Raw genomic sequence first — 17,747 nt, forward strand, 5'->3', positions numbered from 1 at the left:
TTTGACTTCAGGCCTGGACAAGACTTGGGTTAAATAAATGAGAATGGCAAACGATGAACCAATAAATTACACATTCATGTGCCACCTTCAGTGGAACATCAGGCATTGACAGCACGTTCTCTATTTTCATTCTAAACAGCCTCATTCATCATTCCAATCCCAAATTAATACTATAGTATTAATACATCAAAATATAATGTGAAATGACAATTGTATTGAGATATTATTGTTATGTTTGTGGGGGTAGTGATATGTAGAGTCAGGTAGATTGGTGTAGGTATCATGCTCCGACGGTCATGAAGAAGAAGAACCACACAATGTAATAAGCCCGAATGTCGGATTTTGTATATTCGTCTCTGTCACGAGGGGGCGGGGCGTGTTAACTAGATTAGGGCATAAGGGTAAATTATCCCTTGTAAGTCTTACCCTATGTGAGTTATCCTTTGTCTCGTTTGGCACCACACCATAGACACGAGGGGTCCATCGCCATTAGTACGCTAGTTAATTATTACCAAAAATAAAACCCAACCGGAAGCCAGGCATCAAGCACCAGGGCTAACAATCCCTCTTGGCAAGCACACATAGACAAACAGGCCGAAGACACGCCCTGGAGACTCGTGATTGGCCGGGGCAAAGTAAGAAAGGACTTGCTATTGGGCGGGAGTTGATCAATGGGAAGGACGGAGTAAGGAAGGACTCGTGATTGGCCAGGGGCAGGGCAAGAAGCTTCCCGTGGATTGGTGGAAGGAAGGCCGAAAAGGAAGCAGAGGACCGATTGGCGAAGACCACGGAGGACGTCAGAGGTGAGCAAGAAGCGGCGCGCTGATTTATAGAGAAGCGCTGATGACGTCAGGACCCCATGTTAAAAGAACTCAAGGACCGACATTTTGTCTCTCTTCTTATTGCCCTCCGCCCTTGCTCGCTTGCCCTCATCTATTGCCTTCGCTTTTGCCTTCCTCTTACCTTAGGGTCATTGTCCTGTTGGAAGGTGAACCTTCGTCCCAGTCTGAGGTCGTGAGCACTCTGTTTCAGGTGTTCATTAAGGATATCTCTGTACTTTGCTCCGTTCATTGTTCCCTCAACCCTCACCAGTCCCCCAGTCTCTGCTGCTGAAAAACACCCCCACAGCATGATGCTGCCACCACCATGCTTCACCGTTGGGTTTGGTATTGGGCAGGTGATGAGCGGTGCCTGGTTTCCTCCAGACATGACGCTTAGAATTGAGGCCAAACAGTTAAATCTTGGTTTCATCATACCACGGAATCTTGTTTCTCACAGTCTGAGAGCCCTTTAGGTGCTTTTTTGCAAACTCCAAGCGGGCTTTCATGTGTCTTTCACTGAGGAGAGGCTTCCATCCGGCCACTCTGCCATAAAGCCCAGATTGGTGGAGTGTTGCAGTGATGGTTTTCCTTCTGGAAGTTTCTCCCATCTCCACACAGGATCTCTGGAGCTCAGCCAGAGTGACCATCGGGTTCTTGGTCACCTCTCTTACCAGGCCCTTCTCCCCGGATTACTCAGTTTGGCCGGGCGGCCAGCTCTAGAAAGAGTCCTGGTTGTTCCAAACTTCTTCCATTTAAGAATTATGGAGGCCACTGTGCTCTTGGGAACCTTCAATGCAGCAAAATTGTTTTTGTAGGCTTCCCCAGATCTGTGCCTCGACACAATCCTGTCTCTGAGCTCTGCAGGCAGTTCCTTCGACCTCATGGCTTGGTTTTTGTTCTGATATGCATTGTCAGCTGTGAGACCTTATATATAGACAGGTGTGCGCCTTTCTAAATCATGTCCAATCAATTGAATTTACCACAGGTGGACTCCAATAAAGGTGTAGAAACATCTCCAAGATGATCAAGAGAAATGGGAGGCACCTGAGCTAAATTTGAAGTGTCATAGCAAAGGGTCTGAATACTTATGTCAATGTGATATTTCAGTTTTTTCTTTTTAATAAATATGCAAAACTTTCTAAAATCCTGTTTTCTCTTTGTCATTATGGGGTATTGAGTGTAGATTGATGAGGGAAAAAATGAATTTAAACAATTTTAGCATGAGGCTGCAACATAACAAAAAGGGAAAAAAGTGAAGGGGTCTGAATACTTTCTGAATGCACCATATGTCCCCTCAAACGTATACCAATCAGAGCTGAGGATCTGGTCACATGAGAGGGTGATGTGATTACATCTGATGTCATTACGGCGGTGCTGCGGCTGACTCTCCACACTCCGCTATTTTGTTTTATATGCCGTTCAGGCCGAACATATCGTCGAACTTGTCATATATCACAATCTCCATGCTCTACCCTCACGTTTTTCATTCAGTGCGAAACACAAACAAACCGATTGTTAAAATGACCATCAAATATCGAAAGCATCGGCGTTACGTCTCTTCCAACAATACGGTATGTACCCAACCCTTGTGGGGTATAATCTAGATTCTGCAAGTAGATCTTCCCTCAGTTCTGCAAGTAAGACTTACCTCACGGAAGTCGGGATTCCTCCAAATTTATTTGTTTAATATTATAAACAGCATTAGCGACTTTGAAAAGCTAATCATGTGTGTTTGTGGTTTATAATATTTTACAAGCCCGCTGTTAGACTTTTGGTCTTGTTTAATGCCGTGAACAAACTTTGGTACATCACGGGTGATGAAGGTCGTGGTCAGGTTTTATCGGAATTGCATGTGTAGTTTCAGAGGAAAAAGCAAATTCCTATTTTGGGGGGTCAAACCTGGATACTCTTTGACCCCTGGTAAACTCCCTTAGACCGCGATTTTTTTAAATGCGGTGATCAAACTTTAGTCACAACACAACAAATATAATTTGTGCCAAATTTGGTCGCAATCCCATCAGCGGTTTCGGAGAAGAAGTTTCAAGTGCTTACGGACTGATGGACTGACGGACTGACAGACGGACTGACGGACGGACAGACTGACGGAAGGACGGATGACGCTCCATCGCATAAGCTCTCCTGAACTTTGTTCCAGGTGAGCTAAAAAATATCATATCCTGATCCGAATCTTCACCAAAATCGAATCAATTGGTCCTTGTCACACACCCAATCTGCCCACCAAGTTTCGTTCGAATCCATCCACAACTTTTTGAGATATCCTGCTCAAAGACAGATATACAGACAGACGAACAGGGGTGAAATAATAACCTCCATCCATATTTAGTGGTGGAGATAATAACAAAAAATATATTTTAAAAAACGATGAATGCAGCTTCCAGCGTTATAATTATCGTTAAAAGGGTATTTAGAAGTAAAACTAAAAAGTGGTCTTACAGACTTTGTGTAGATGCTTAAATCCCCTAAAATCTATATTGGTCGATGGTGGTCATTAGGACAAATGTGTGAACTTAAAGCAAAAACAAAACTGAAAGGGAAATGAAAGCGATTTTAAAAGGATAGAGCATGGACATGTAGAGAGGAGAGTGGGGAGGGAGTGGGATGTGAGGGGCGGGGGGTGAGTGAGAGGTATACAGTGGAGTGGTGGAGCCAGGGGAGTGGGGGAGCCAGAGGAGTGGGGGGCATGGGGGAGTGGGGGAGCCAGGGGGTGGGAGAGCATGGGGAGTGGTGGAGTGGGGGAGCCAGGAGAGTGGTGGAGCCAGGGGAGTGGGGGAGCCAGGGGAGTGGGGGAGACAGAGGAGTGGGGGAGCATGGGAGAAGGGGAGGGAGAGTGGAATTGGGGAGAAGGGGAGGGAGAGGGGAGTTGTGGAGAGAGTGGAGTGGTGGTGAGAGTGCAATGGTAGAGAGAGGAGAGTGAGGAAGGAACAGTGGAGTGTGGTAGAGAGAGTGCGGGAGGGACAGGGAAGGGGGAGATGGAAGGGGAAACTTTTGCTCGCTTTTCCAATCACTTGGGATTTTTTTTTTTTTTTTGAATACATCATCGAGGCTCGTGGAAGAGCTAACATTTATCACACAAACAAATCAAACAGACAAACAAACAAAGTATATTAAAAGGGGAGTGGTAGACAAGATGGGGAGAGAAGGGGAAGCACATAAACACAACATTTGAGAGCAGGGACATCGGGAATGTGTGGAAGTGAGTGGGCTTGGGGGGAGGCGGCATGGGAAGGGGGGGGGGGGGGTGGGAGAAGTATAAACACAAGGACACCAAGGACTTCCAGGAAAGAAGTTGGTATTTCAAAAAAGTGGGTTTGGGGTGAAATTTTGGGTGAAGACCTGGAGGGAGGAGTGGGATTGAAGAGAGTGAGGGAGTTTGTTCCAGAGGCAGGAGAAAAGAGGAATGAAGGAGTGAAGGTGAGCAGAGAGTCTTGATTTTGGCAGTTTAACCATAAGAGGGTTGCAGGCAGATCTTGTGTGACCTGTAGGAATATTTGGGGGACAGAGCCCAGAGAGAGGTGGAGGAGCAAGGGCGGAGAGGAGTCGGTAGAAGACAGAAAGACCACCAACCTGCCTGCGGTGAGTAAGTGAAAGGCCCTCGGAGGTAGCTTCATCACGGGAGATTCCAATGATTCTGAACGCTTTGGTTTCAACAGCGTGAAGACGAGCTAGGTGTGCGGCAGGAGCACCAGCCCAGAGGGGAGAGCAGTATTCCATTGAGCTGCAGATGAAAGCCTTGTATTTGGTGAGGAGCTCAGGTGTGCCAAGGAAGGACTTCGCACGACGGAGCATGCCCAGTCGGCGACTGGCTTTAGAGGCCAGATTTGAAATGTGGTTTTCCCAGGAAAGATCATGGCAGATAGTGAGACCCAAAAGCTTGAGTGACAGAACTTCTTGGAGAGGCTTATTCAGAAAGTGGATGGGAGGGTTGTCCAGTTGGTCTTTTCGGAGAGACATCGTAAGAGTGTGAGATTTGTCAGGATTGAAAGACATGTTCCACTTGTTTGCCCAGTCTGTGATTTTGTCCAGGTCTGTAGAGAGTGAGGAGGCTGCAGACTGCCGATCTGAGGGATGAGGAATGGAGTGGCAGAAAGTGGAGTCATCAGCAAAGCGATAGAGAGGATTTTCAAGAGAGTCGGAGAGATCATTGATGAAGACCAGAAAAATCACAGGGCCCAGAACTCTGCCTTGTGGAACTCCAGCCTGAACAGGAAGAGGAGATGAGAGAAACCCATTCAGGGCCACACATTGACTACGACTAGAGAGGAAGTCCGCCAGCCATGTGTGGAGATTTCCATGGATACCAAAGGAGGAGAGTTTGGTGAGCAGAGCGGGGTGCCAGACCATATCGAAGGCACGTGATATGTCGAGGGAGACAGCTCTAATTTCCTGTTTGGCATTGAGGACCTCCATCCATAGTTGAGACAGCAGAAGCAGCATGTCCAGAGTAGAGTGACCTGGTCTGAAACCAAATTGATGGTCAGAGATCAAGCCATTGGAGAAGAGGAAAGATTTCTTATCCGAAGCAATGATGGATTCCATGACTTTGCTGATAATTGGGAGAAGGCTGATTGGTCTGTAGTTGCTAGGATCTGTTTTTGCACCTTTTTGTGTAAAGCGGTGATGTTGGCTGATTTCCAAGCAGGTGGCAGATGATCTTGAGCAAAAGAGAGGGTGAAGATAACAGAGAGAGGGTGTGAAAGAGCGGAAGAACAGGATTTTAGGACCCGTGGGCTGATGCCGTCAGGTCCAGTGCAGAATCAGAGTCGAGGGTTGACAGAAACTTTTCCACCTTGTCAGGAGGAAAGGACACAGAGTCCAGGAGCAGCTGGGTACGACTGGGTACGGTGGGTACAGAGAGGGATTGGTTTGGGACACAAGATTTAGAGGCAAACACAGAGTTGAGGCATTCAGGTTTTTCATGTGCGGAGTCAGCTGTGTAGCCGTTTGAGGTAAGGGAGGGGATGGAGGGGGAACAAACACCAGAAACAGATTTGACCAGACGCCACCAGGATTTGGAAGAGGGAGACAGATAAGAGAGTTCGTTCTTGAGAATGGAGAGATATTGTTTCCTGGCTCTCCTGAGGTGGACACACACTTGTTTCGGGCTTTGTGAAAGGAAATGAGATTTCCTTCCGTTGGATTTGCTTTCCAGGAGACGAAGGCAAGTTGTTTCTGGGCAACAGCCTCACCACAAGATTCCGTGTACCATGGACGGGAGGAAGGGTATGACAACAGAAGACTAGATGGGATAAATCTGTGCATGAGAGAGAGCAATTTACTTTGGAAGAATTCCCAGGATGAGTTGATGTCAGTGGTGGTAGAGATGGGAGACCAGTCCAGATGATTGATATGTACTCTTCCAAGTTCCACAAATATTACAAACAAGAGTAAACTTTGAGCCACCACCATAGGAAAGTTTCAGTTACACAGCAATCCACATGGAAAGTTATCATTGAGTTGCTGGGTTGGCAGGATGGCCTACAGGTACACACACTCACCTCTAAGCTGTGTAACCTGAGTTTGAATCCCGACCCAGCTATAAACTGTCATCCCAGTGTTTCACAGGCATTGTGATTCACCAATGTATGTGCTATCTGTCGAATGGACGCAGGCACCCCATCTGCCAGTATTGGTTGGTAAGCGTGAAAGCTTGCATTGGAGTCCTTCGCCAAGAGTAGGCGAGCTATCACCGGCACCATGAACAAATTCCTGCCCCAACCAGCAGAGGGCAATTCCATGAGCTGCACACCTGCACCCTCAGCCAACGAAACTAGCACACAACCCTGTGATGCATACAAACAAATAATTGAATTGCTGGATTCATTTTTCATGCTTGCTTCGTCAACCTTGAAAATGTTGACATTTTGGTCATTTTGCAGGTTATCGACTATTTGACCTGATAAACTGTAAATTACAATAATATGTTAATACAGTATAACACTTTAAACATTGCTCATTAGACCTACAGGGCAGTGCAGAGGTAGTACACCTACATTTGAGCTGTCTAGTCCGCGTTTCATCGCATTACAAAAGCCGAAAGCAAACTCATCAAAGGTTGGACACATGGGTTAAATGGGAGCTTTCTTCTGCACTTAGGGGATTTTAAAAGGGCGATGCAAACATTGGAGCGACAAAAACGAGAACAGAAGCTTGAGATGAAAGGGAAGATACAACACACACACACACACACACACACACACACACACACACACACACACACACACACACACACACACACACACACACACACACACACACGTGATAAATATGAGCGCATAGAGTTAAAACAAGAAAGAGCATTACCTCGATAATTAATGACAAACAGATGCTTCGCAGTGCGTTCTCTTCATTAAGCTCAAAGCACCAACCACCATGGAAACAACCAAGTGAGAACATCACATTGATACCACCCAACAGCAGGAAAACTTAATGCCAATTAACTTTGAAGTGCAATGTGAACCACAGTATAATACCTTTTCTTCACCACTGATAATAAGAATTGTATGTATTGTAAAATTATGACGTGGCTACATTTTTTGAAAATTTTTGTTGTTTTGTATACAAGATCGAGGCTCGTGTAAGAGCTCACATCAATCACAAAAAAAGGACACACAAAACATACAATAAAGGGAGCGGGAGACAAGATGGGGAGAGAGAGGGAAGCACACAAGTACAACAGAGATCGTCATTGATGAAGTAGAACCTTCAGTAAACCCTGTTTCTTCTGGTCAACCCTTCCTTCTGTTGAGGAAATGGTCAAACCCAAAGCAGAAAGTTCAAAACAACATTAGGATAGATGCTTTCAACCTTCAGACAACCATAGAGACAAAATATTGAAGTTGAAATGTGATTTTTGGAATGCCTGTAGCAAATTGATCGTCTGAATATTAATAACATTTTAGCAAGAATGATCGAGAACGAAAGAAGGATTTTGGATATTGTATTTTGTTATAGTGCAAGAATCAATTCGTTCACGAACATCTTGACAAGACACGCTGTTGTTGACAAGTGCAACACTGAATAAAAACACTATTTTGGCATTTTGGACACAACACGAGCAAACAATGGACATTCAAAAGTGTTTACGAACGAGATCATCACAATAAATATAAGGTATGGCAAAATAAATATTCCAATGAGGCATATAGATAAATAAACAAGGGAGATGCAACCCCCCCCCCCCCCCCCCCCCCCCCAGAAAAAGAGTTTCCATGGAGACATCAAATTGTCCATTTCATTAAGATTGAAATTGATGACCATAATCATAGCTCGGGTCAATTGGAAGACAATTGATTAATTATTTTTCAGATGAAAATTTATGATTTTAGAAGTTTGACCTTCAGTTGACCTTTGACCTTTTGACCTAAAATAGTTGCAACCCCATTTCAGTGATACGCGATGCAATTGCTGTTTAATTTTCAAGTTCAAGTTAATAGGATAAAAATTGATGATTTTGGAAGTTTGACCTTGAGTTGACCTTTGACCTTTTGACCTCAAAAATAGTTGCTTTCCCAATTCAGTAATGCACGACGCAATTGTTGTTTAATTTACAAGTTAATAGGATGAAGATTAATGATTTTCAGCTGAAATTTGATGACTTTAGAAGTTTGACCTTCAATTGACCTTTGACCTTTTGACCTTAAAAGTATTGGGTTTCCCAATTTAGTGATGTACTATGCAATTGCTGTTTGATTTCAAGTCAATCGGTTGAAAATTGATGATTTTAGAAATATGACCTAAAGATGACCTCAAAATCAATAGGTTTCTCAGGTGTGACTGACTCCCTCTACAACTTGGTAAAGTTTCATGATGATTGGTTTAGAATCGTGACCTGTAGGTGATTGACAAACAAGCAGCTAAAAATAGACAAAATAACAAAGTCAACTGACCAACATACTTGAAAAATCTTCGATTTTGAAAGTAACAAACAGACAGAGGTGAAAACATAACCTCCATCCACCTTCGGTGGCGGAAATAACTAGAAAAGCTCTCGGTAGCGCAATAACTACGTCAGGCTGAACAGTTTACGTTTTGTATCCCACCGACAGGCCGGATCTACATCCGGATCTGAACCAAAATCGAATCGGCTTGTTCTTGTCACCCTCCAATACATCCACTAATTTCCGTCATAATCTATCAAGCTGTGTATCGTTTTTGCCCCTATCTTTCAATGATGAAAAATCACTTAATGAATTAAACTAGAAAGAGCAATCAGAGATTGCAGACCCTCACCACGACGTGTGCTCGGTGGTTTTTAAGGCTTTTGTGTTAAAACAAATATGGCGGCCGAACCACGTGACCGATGACGTCATCTTTTTTTTCTCCACCAATTTATCCGAGATGATGCTCAAGAAATTTCATCTTGATCGGGTGAAGTTTTGTACTTGTCGAATTATGAAGTGATAATGGAGGCACCTATGACATTATTTATTTATTATTTTCTTGATGCAGAATCGAGGCTCATGTAAGACCTAACATATTGAACATGAAAACATGCACAGACACATAAAACATGCAATGAAGGGAGCGGGAGACAAGAGGGCGAGAGAGGGAAGCACACAAGCACAACAACAGAAGGGAACAGGGACGTCGGTAGATCTGTGGAAGGGGGGGTTTGGGGTGGTGGGGGGAGGGGGGTGGGGCGGTGGGGGGAGGGGGGTGGGGTGGAGGGGGGGTGGGGTGGAGGGGGAGGGTTACATGGCACAAAGCAAATGAACACTTCTAGGAATTTCAAGAAAGAAGTTGGGGATTTAAAGAGGTGGATTTGGGGTGTCTTAACGGGGGTAGAAAAGATCAAGGTTTTGGATGGGGGAAGATAAGAGATGGTGGTGAAGAGCTGTTTTAAAGACTTGGAGGGAGGAGAGGGAGTGAAGGAGTTTGTTCCAGAGGTGGGGGAAAAGAGGAATGAAGGAGTGAAGGTGAGCAGAGAGTCTTGATTTTGGTAGTTTCACCAGAAGAGGGTTGCTGGCAGATCTTGTGCGTCCTGCAGGAATATTTGGGGGACAGAGCACAGACAGAGTAGGGGGAGCAAGGCCGGAGAGGAGACGGTAGGAGACAGAAAGACCACCTACCTGCCTGCGGCGAGTGAGTGAAAGGCCCTCGGAGTTAGCTTCATCGCAGGAGATTCCAATGATTCTGAATGCTTTACTTTCAACCGTGTGAAGCCGAGCAAGGCGTGAGACAGGAGCACTGGCCCAGAGGGGGGAACAGTATTCCATTGAGCTGCGGATGAAAGCCTTGTATGTGGTGAGGATCTCAGGTGTGCCCAGAAAGGACTTCGCACAATGGAGGATGCCCAGTCGGCGACTCGCTTTGGAGGCCAGCTTGGAAATGTGGTTTTCACAGGAAAGATCATGGCAGATATTGGGACCCAAAAGCTTGAGTGACAGAACTTATTCAAGAGGATTGTTCAGAAAGTAGATGGGAGGGTTGTCCAGTCGGTCTTTTCAGAGAGACAAAGTGAGAGTGTGAGATTTGTCAGGATTGAAAGACATGTTCCACTTGTTTGACCAGTTTGTGATGTTATCCAGGTCTGCAGAGAGTGAAGAGGCTGCTGCCTGCTTATCTGAGGGTTGGGATATGGAGTGGCAGAGAGTGGAGTCATTCGCAAAGAGATGGAGAGGATTTTCCAGAGAGTCGGAGAGATCATTGATGAAGACCAGAAAAAGCACAGGGCCCAGAACACTACCTTGGGGAACTCCAGCCTGAACAGGAAGGGAAGAAGAGAGAAATCCATCCAGGGCCACACATTGACTACGACCAGAGAGGAAGTCCGCAAGCCAAGCGTGGAGATTTCCATGGATACCATAGGAGGAGAGTTTAGAGAGCAGAGCAGGGTGCCAGACCGTATCGAACTATCGAAGGCACATGATATGTCAAGGGAGACAGCTCTGATATCCTGTTAGACATTAAGGACCTCCATCCATTGTTGAGACAGCAGAAGCAGCATGTCCAGAGTAGAATGACCTGTTCTGAATCCAAATTGATGATCGGAGATCAAGCCATTGGAGAAGAGGAAGGATTTGATATCCGAAGCAATGATGGATTCCATGACTTTACTGATTATTGAGAGCAGGCTGATTGGTCTGTAGTTGCAAGGATCTGTTTTTGCACATTTTTTGTGTAAAGCCGTAATGTTGGCTGATTTCCAAGCAGATGGCTTGACATCATAATCATCATAATTGACGTCATCATTAACACATTTTATTCCCCAGGGAGAGTTCTTTACAATGAGCCATGTCTGAATTTTTTCTATTCGGTGCTTTCGGAGACAGAGGTGCAATTTTTTCCGGTTTTTCCAAGATGGCGCCCATACCACGTGACATATGACGTCATAATTATCATTAAAATTTTATGCAGATGTTGTTGCACCTATGGTGTAAATTTCTTGTCAATCGGACCTATGATTGCAGAGAAAATCATATTTATTATTTGCGGACAAAGACAGACAGACAGATAGACAAACGGACTCAAATGCAATACCATCTCCTTCGGCGAGAGTAAAAATGCAAGTCTCCTTATCCGGATTCGAATCTGCACCAAAATCTAATCATTTCGTTCTTTTCACGCACTTAACCGTTCTACCAAATTTCGTCGGAATCCGTCCACAACCTCTTGAGCTATCCTTCTAACAGACAGGCAGACAGGAGTGAAAACATAACATCAGTCCACCTTCGGTGACAGAGGTAAAACAATTTAAAATGTTTTTTGGCCAATCGCTAAATATTTCGCTCGTAGATCTAGTTTTCTGTACGTACCTTTCGGATCAACAACTGGACAAACCTGCAAAGAAAAGCCTGAAACAAACCTGCAATGATTACCTTTACATACCAAAAGGCACTTGCTGATGACGACAAACGGGCCTGACAATTCAATGACGAAAAAAACCTCCAAAGATGAAATAAAAAGCACTTGGGATGGGAGTGCGGCTTGACTTGTGCACAGGAACCGTATTAAATATGGCTGTAATGACCTCCTGCTCAAAACCGATCCGTATTAATAGGAATACTATGCTTTGGCTAGTGCCATGAGTAATATCGTTGGCATATGACGTAATGATTCAGTGGAAGGCAAAAATAAGCTTTACCATATGTGAGTGCAACTTGGACCATAATGGGCACCAATTAAAGGCCACAATATACCCAACTCACTGGGAATTTTCTCAAAGATGAACGTCAACTACTTGAAAATAAACCAAATGGCTAATACCAACCAGCACACTCACCGGATTTAAAGCGAATTAATATGAGATGCTCATGAGACAGGATTCACGTTCCAGCAAAAAAAAAAAAAGCCAATAAAATAAAACAATAATTGTATGAACGAGATGCATTTCTGATAAAACTAGAACGGCACTCAGTAGAGAGCAAACCTCCGCCTGGTTGGCCATATCTCCCAATGGTGAAGAATCACTTGAAGAATTAAATAATTCTCATATCCGAATTCATATTCAGATCTTCGTCCTTGTCAGACACCCAACCTCTCCACCAAGTTTCATCCAAATTCGTCCACAACCTTTTGAGATGTCCTGCTGTGTATAGTTTTGGGCCCGATCTCCCAATTGTGAAGAATCACTTTAAAATTATAGTAGCCGGATCCGAATCCGGTTCTTCACCAAAATGGAATCGATTCTTCCTTGTCACACACACATCCTGTCCAACAAGTTTCGTCCAAATCCATCCATAACTTTTTGAGACATCCCACAATGTATAGTTAGTTTTTGGCCCTATCTTCCAATGGTGAAGATTTACTTAAAAAATTAAACAATTCTCATATCTCAATCCATATTCAGATCTTCACCAAAATCGATTCGAATCGTCCTTATCAGACACACAACCTGTCCACCAAGTTTCGCTGAAATCCGTCCCCAACTTTTTGAGATATCGCGCTCTGTATAGTTTTTGGTCCAATCTCCCAATGGTGAAAAATCACTTTAAAATTCTAGTAGCCGGATCCGAATCCGGATCTTCACCAAAATCGAATCATTTCGCCGTTGTCACATACGCTACATCTCCACCAAATTTCGTCCGAATCCGTCCACAATTTTGTGAGATATTTTGTTCACAATCAAACAAACAGACAGACAGACAAGGGTGAAAACATAACCTCCATTCACCTTTATTGGCAGAGGTAATAACCAGCAATTTCACTCCCACAGCTAATTTATAAAGGAAATGAAGAAAACAATATTTGGATAAGAAAATATCTGCACAAGTTTCCTGACTGCTGTATAATTATCCATGACGTTGCATGTTCTAAGTCACCAGGAATTAGTTCAGGAAAGCTGTAGGAGGTGATACTTTACAAAGTCAATATCAAACCTCTTCACCTTTTGTGATTACTCAGTCTTAGCACTTGCATCGCATGAACCGAAACACTTGCAGGTTGGACTGGAGGATGTTGTTCCACTCCTGGGTTCGTGAAAGGTGTATATATATATATATATATATGTGTGTGTGTGTTCAGACATGGTCCATAGTTAGTGTGGCTGACGTGCTAACTGTCTCTCTTTCCCACTTAACACATTCTCCATTGGGAACAATTTGGCTGAACATGCTGGGCCAGGCAGCAATTGAACATTCTTCCGCTCAAGGCAATCCTGCACTTACTTTATACCATGGAGACAAGCATTCTTCTAATACCATCCGCAGGATTTGTCCTCGAAGGAAGGGTTCAAGAAGTTCACCATAGTATCTCGCCTCCATCGGATTGGTAGGAGTGGTGGAGGCCCCTAATCTTGACACAGCATCAGGACATGCACAATGCATGAACGTTTCTGTGGTTACGAACCAATCCTCAACAGGTTTCCGCTCCATCACAGGTAGTGGAAATTTTAGCTTTTAGCATCACAGATCGAACCCACAACAATCCGATCAATGTGACAAGTTCAATGTGACAAGTCTTTACTTTTACAACTCGATCTATTTTATTTTACATCGATATTATTACATCAATCGATATCGATATTATCATCGATATCTCGATAAATCAATATATTGATATCATCAATATCAAATTGATATATGTGGGAAAATTACATGCCCAGATCAGGAATCGAAACCAGGTCCTCTGGAAAGTTGTACCAGTGCTCCGCCATCTGAGCTATCTGGGCGACCCTGACCAAGCATGCAATTAAATAATTCTCATATCCGAATCCATATTCAGATCTTCACCAAAATCGAATCGAAACGTCCTTGTCAGACACACAACCTGACCACCAAGTTTTGTCCAAATCCATCCATAACTTTTCGAAATATCCCGCAATGTATAGTTTTTGGCCCGATCTCCCAATGGTGAAGAATCACTTCGAAAATTAGATAATTCTCATATCCGAGTATTGCCACTCTCCATCAATGCTTCCGGGGCACTCCATAGGAGCACCAACGGCCTGCTCACAAGAGGTCTTCCTCCAATGGGGGGGGGGGGGGGCGTGGGACAAATCCATGTCCCCTACTAAAAACACCACTGGGGGCGTAGTGAAGCAATTAGATGAACGAACAGGATTAAATAATTAAATTGATATGTGTGGGAAATCGATACAACGTTATATCGATATCATCGATATCAAGAGAGTAGCAATCATATGTGGGAAAATTGCATACTCAGTAAGGGTCACCCATATAGCTCAGATGGCAGAGCACTGGTAGGTTTTCCAGAGGACCTGGATTAGATTCCTGGTGTGGGCATGCAATTTTCCAACATATATCAATTTAATTATTTAATCCTGTTCAGAATCTGCTATTGATATCAATGTCGATATTTTACATTATTTATATCGATATACTTTGATTTTTTTTTCTGGATTGCGGCATGCTTCGATACATTACATTGTGAGCCTTCTAAAATTTTTACAGTTGCGTTCAAAATTAGTATTCATTTTGGTATCAAAGAACTTGTGCCTGAATGAGACAAAAACCTTGCCCCTGAATGCTGATTGTAAGTGAAGAAAAATTTGTTGGTGAATACCAGTAATAGATTATGTAACTGTGATTATACGGATTACAAAGTGCGCTGGTCGCAGTCTATTATCTGGTTGTCATGGCCTTATAACACATTCATAACAATCATTATGCATTGAATTTATGTCAAGGTTTTTGTGAGACCTTAAGCTGCCTAAACGAAAGCAGTTCCATCACAGAATGATATGGGCGTACCTGAAGACCCCCGGTAGCTCGCCAAATTAGGTTAACTTTAAGCATAATGTGTAGCATTGTACGCGTGAAGTAAAAACCTGATGTTCTGACTTCCAAAATGTCGAGTGACACAAAATCACCTGGACAACAGCCTGCCTGTGATGTGAATCACCAGGATGACATTTTATAGCTGGGCCGAGATTCGAACCCAGGTTAGACAGTTTGGAGGTGAGTGTGGGTACCTGTAAGCCATCCTGCCAGCCCTAACAGTTGTATAGTGCATGCAGATTTTTTTTCTTGATATCCAAGGTTTATGGAAGAGCTCATGCATATATTGCATGGTGACAGAAATGAAAAGTGGCACAGGTACATCAAAGTGATTGTGCGACCGATGGAAATCACCAGAAGTGTCATTCATTCAGTGACGTACAGCACCTGGCTGCTAGTCGCATCATTTCTAGGCCATTTCTAGGTTATCCTGTCATACTTCGAATGTCTGATGGAGCAGTGCAGATGTACAAATATTCTGGTCTCGTTGCATCTGTCCTCGCACCTCTCCAAACATCCTCTACCCATCGAAGTCTCATCAATTCTGTTAGAACATCTTTCCTTGTTACTCTCCCCAAGTCTAAACTCAACTGCTCAACTCCATCCTGATTCCATTGCGACTGTCTTTTCTGTCCACGGTTTCAAGTTTGCTCCTCACCGCCACCTTGTGGTCTCTTTCGTCCACTACTGAGCTTTCATGTAGCTACCCAAAAAGACCATGCTCTCATCCTTCTCCCGACTACAATATCCTCTCGCTGTGCTGTGCTGCATACATTGTTTTCTTCTGGTCGCTGTTTTCCGTTTGCCCCCACTTTGTCTGTTGATCCACTGCCTCCTGTCATTCGGCTCTTCCGTGACCCTCAAATAGCTGCATAAATTTCAGGCATGATTATAAAAAAGCTCAATCTCATATGGAAATCACAGAAAAGAAAACCTTCAAAAAATACAATCTGTATAAAGACAATGTTTTTGGAAGGAAGTAAATATTGCACCTCGTTGAAATAAACCTGCATGATTTGTATTGGAGCTACAGTGTCATCAACTCCTCTGCAGCCCGTTCAGATGGCATGTAGAACAACAATAATAAACAATTTAAGGAGAAACTGACTCCCAAACCACAAGACCGCATCCATAATAGATTAACCACCGTTTGTAATCCCGCAGGATGCTTGTGTGATCTTCTGCGCTGTTCACTGTCTGCTCCCATTCCCATAAGACGAGTATCTGATCAAGAGCGGTTTTGTGTGATCATGTGCTCGGTGCGTTTCGCGCACGGGGTTCAAATCTGACCGACACGATCGAACGGACATGCTGCTGCCGTGCAGAAAAAAGAAAGAAAAACCAGGCTTGAACCATGATCAATCAATTAAAGGTAGGGTGATGATGCTGCAGGAAAAGGACTTCTGTAGCACATCGTATTGCGTCCATGTATTATTGGCTTTCACTTAAGGGAGAGGGGCTCCTGCACGGAATGCTTGAGTAAGTCAAGCGGAATGCGTTCACGTGATCCTTGCATATCGGCAAGATAAATAAATAAGACTAGAGAGTTCATGGAACTCTTTACCTGACGTAGTATTGACAGAAAAAGAACATGGGAAGGGTCTGCTTGCGGATAATTTGATTGGTCAAGATGATGCCAAATGCTGTAATATCTTGTCCAATAACTGATAAACGGAAGGTTTTTTGAAAGGCTCAAAAAGGTTATTTGTGTTCTTCAGTGTTTAGCAAATAATTCAATTGAAATAAATGAAGAATTCAAAGGTTGTAGAAGAAAACGTTTTTCGGAAATTTACCGCAGTTTATGCAGTGACTTTGCACCACATGATTTAACACGTTGCATTAGTTCTTTGTGCCTGTTGTTTGTGTCATTTATGACGTCCTTAGAAGCAGTACGTTTCCTGTTTGGAATGACTTTCAATTTTGTTTGACTGCCAGACAGCCAGACATGGTTAAAAATTATCTTACTCATCTCTGCGCATGCCCGACCGGGACGGAATTCCATACAATTTTCCAAATTCAGAGCCAAAGTTCTGCTAAACCGCAGGTTACTTTTCTGATTCGTGTTCAAAATGTAACATTCAATTAAAATCAGGTAGTTCGTCGATCTTAAACTGGCATTTGCTTCGTGTGCGCGGGGTAATAAGAGTACCCTGAACACGAGGAATTTTAATGCAGGGGAGGCCATCAGGCCAATGGAAGCCTGCGCTCTTATTGCCAACTTATTGCTCTATGTCCATGGTCTATTCTTTTAAATAGTGAGCGTCGAGCCAGTAAGCAGCACGTACCATTTTAAGTCTTTGGTATGACTCGTGCATGGTTTGACCCACCGACATATCAGACCCATAGTGGACGCTCAAACCATTCCGCGACCAAGGCTGGTTAATAAAAGATAAGAAGGATCAACATCCCGCACAGCGATTCTGACCTATCTGTATTCCCCGCACTACAACATAACCATTTGTCCGATCAGTACAAACGCGGAACAACCTGTCATAGCGGAGGCATTAAAATTGCTGGCTGGACGTCACAACACAATCACTTGAGTTCCTAGGTTCAAACGCAGGCTCGCTGACGGCAGATCTCGATTCGTTTTAGGTTTAATGGGGACATTGGAGCACGTGATATGTCGGAAATTTTTCAACAGCACAAATAAATGAAACGGTAGGACGGTACAACAACCAAAAGTGGAAATTGATATCCTGACATGTTATGTCGTTTCACTGACATG

Source organism: Myxine glutinosa, chromosome 4 (assembly GCF_964187855.1).
Source record: "Myxine glutinosa chromosome 4, kmMyxGlut1.1, whole genome shotgun sequence".
NCBI classification, from domain to species: Eukaryota; Metazoa; Chordata; class Myxini; order Myxiniformes; family Myxinidae; genus Myxine; species Myxine glutinosa.